Source organism: Castor canadensis, chromosome 1 (assembly GCF_047511655.1).
Source record: "Castor canadensis chromosome 1, mCasCan1.hap1v2, whole genome shotgun sequence".
Taxonomy (NCBI): Eukaryota; Metazoa; Chordata; class Mammalia; order Rodentia; family Castoridae; genus Castor; species Castor canadensis.
The window spans coordinates 144405040-144407620 of record NC_133386.1 but is presented as its reverse complement, the minus strand read 5'-3'; the positions used below and the strand labels follow the sequence as shown (position 1 = coordinate 144407620).

The following is a 2581-nucleotide window of genomic DNA, read 5'->3' as shown; positions in this document are numbered from 1 at the left end:
AGGCAACATAAGTTCTCCAAAAGTTCATTTCTTATCCAAAGATAATTAAATGGCTGAAATGCCAGAAAATGATAATTCAAAAATCTAGTTTTAAAAATTATCAAAGATCTCAAAGAGGATTCAAATAAACAACTAAATGAAGTGAAGAAGTTAATTCAAGACATCAGTGAGAAATTCAGCAACCAGGCTGAGAAATTCAGCAAAGAGACAAGATTCTAAAACAAAAACTTTGAAATGAAAAGCTCAATAAATAAGATTTAAAAAACTCAATGGAAAGCATCACTAATAGTCTACACCAGACAGAATTAAAAATAGAGTAGGTTTGGGGTTAGGGCTTAGGTTAGGGAAGGGTCAGCAAGTGCTGGGACCAACAGGCAGAGTGTCAGCTTCCCTCAGTTCTCCTCCTCCAGTGCAGAACTCAGTACTCTGTTTATCTCCCCTCTCCCACCCCCGATATCAACAGAAAAAGTGACTTCAGAAAATATACAGCCACCTAGAGATTGAACAATACATATCTGAATGATCAATGGGCCATTTAAAATATCCGGGAAAAAATATAAAATTCCTACAAACAAGTGAAAATGAAAATACAATTTGTCATAACCTTTGGGATAGAACTTCCTTTCTAAGAAGGGAGTTTATAGATATAGGTGCCAACATCAAAAAAACTCAAAGAGATCTCAACTAAATAATCTCCTGATGCAACTCAAGATCTTAGAAAAACAGTAACAAGCCATATCCTGAACTAGTAGATGGAAAGTAATAAAGACCAAGGCAGAAAATATCTAAATGGAGACTTAAAGAACAACACAAAGAATCACCAAGACTGACAAACCCTTAGCCAAATTAACCAAAAAGAATGGTAACACCTAAATTGATAAAATTAGAGATGAAAAAGGGATATTACAACTGACACCAAAGAAATACAGAATCATTAGAGAATATTTTGAAAACTTATGTGCCAGAAAATGGAAAATCTAGAAGTGGATAAATTCTAGATACATATGATCTACCAAAATTGAACCATGAGAATATAAATAAGCAGATGAATATCAAGCAGTGAGATTGAAGCAATAATAAAAAGTCTCCTCTCCCCATCTCCCTAAAAAAATAGATTCACCACTGAATTCTATGAGACCTTTAAAGAAGAACTAACACCAATAAGCAAAAGTTTCATAAAATGTAAAGGTAATAAATGCTTCCAGACTCATTCTACAAAGCTTGAATCACATTGATACCAAATCCAAGTAAGGATTCAAACAAAAAAGAAAACCTAAAATTTTTAAACTACCAGAAGAAAATACTTCAAGAGATAGGCAAAAGCAAAGTCTTTCAGAATAGGGCTCAATTAGGTCAAGAAATAATAGAAAGAATTGACAAATGGGATTGTATTGAGTTGAAAAAAAACTGTGAAGCAAAGGAAACAAATGAAGAGACAGCCTACAGAATGGGAGATAATCTTTGCCGGTTATATATCTGACAGGGGATTAATATCCAGAACCCAGGCTTGTGATGACCAGTTCACATCAGTTGTAGAGCTGACCCTGTGGCTGCTGTACTGATAATGACTGATATGGCTCCTGGAGGTAGGACTGCCACAGGGCTGCCATGTTGCCACAGGACAGTATGATGGCACTGAAGATGCAGAAGAGGAGACAACTAAGAGATCAAAAAACAATCCGAAATTATCATGCTTTCTTTGTTCTTTCAAATCACTGCAGTTATAGTGTATCTTCTCTGTCAATTGCTCAGCAACAACTTTTTTGCCTCGATGGTGACACTTATCTTGTGGTTGTCATGTGTTTTTTGGGCAGTGAAGAATGTCGTAGGTAGACTATTGGTTGGCCTACATTGGTATAACCATAATGATGAGATTGGGTGTTTGAGTCCAGAAAGACAACTCCTCAAGAGAATAAAACTGTTTCAGAGACTAAATGGGGAAACTTTTGGTTAGGACTTGCTGCCTGTCCAGTGCTGTGGGTGTTATTTGCTTTTAGTGCTCTTTTCTCCATCAGAGTGAAGTGATTGCATGTGATTATCATGGTTGTGGTATTATAAAATGCCAACCTATATGATTACATCAGGAGTAAAGTGGGCATCAGGAAGAATTTAACCAGCATGGCTACCTTGTATGTCAGAAAGCAGTTTTTTTTTTAAGTGAAACACTAGAGATGATCTGATTTCCTATAAAGAGAAAGTTTATGTGTTTTATTATATTAGGGAACAATGGAAGAAATTCTTGACTGTAAATGGTATACAGCTCAGTCCACATTGCAAGGTGGAGTACTGAGTTTGTTTTTCCACTTAAAAACATTATTTAAAACAAAGAAATGTTGTTTCTATTTTCTTTCTATCATTTCGGATTAGAAAGTATGGTGTCACTAGAAACACTGTCAGAAATTTGTTCTGTGGTGTACCTATGTACACATTGCCCCATAATAGCTATATCCCGGATTAGTGTATTGACTTACATATGTAACAGACATCTTTGCATTTTGATGCATAGAACATCAAAGCTCCATATATTTGTGTACTGTTTCTTTTTTTTTAATTTTTATTTTATTCATATGTGCATACAATG

The 2581-nt window shown here is 35.1% G+C and overlaps 1 pseudogene; it reads left to right on the top strand.

The window, feature by feature from the left end:
• Window positions 1–1608: 1608 nt before the first annotated feature.
• LOC141425784 (Golgi apparatus membrane protein TVP23 homolog B pseudogene) lies at window positions 1609–2157 on the top strand (annotated as a pseudogene).
• The last annotated feature ends 424 nt before the right edge of the window (window positions 2158–2581 follow it).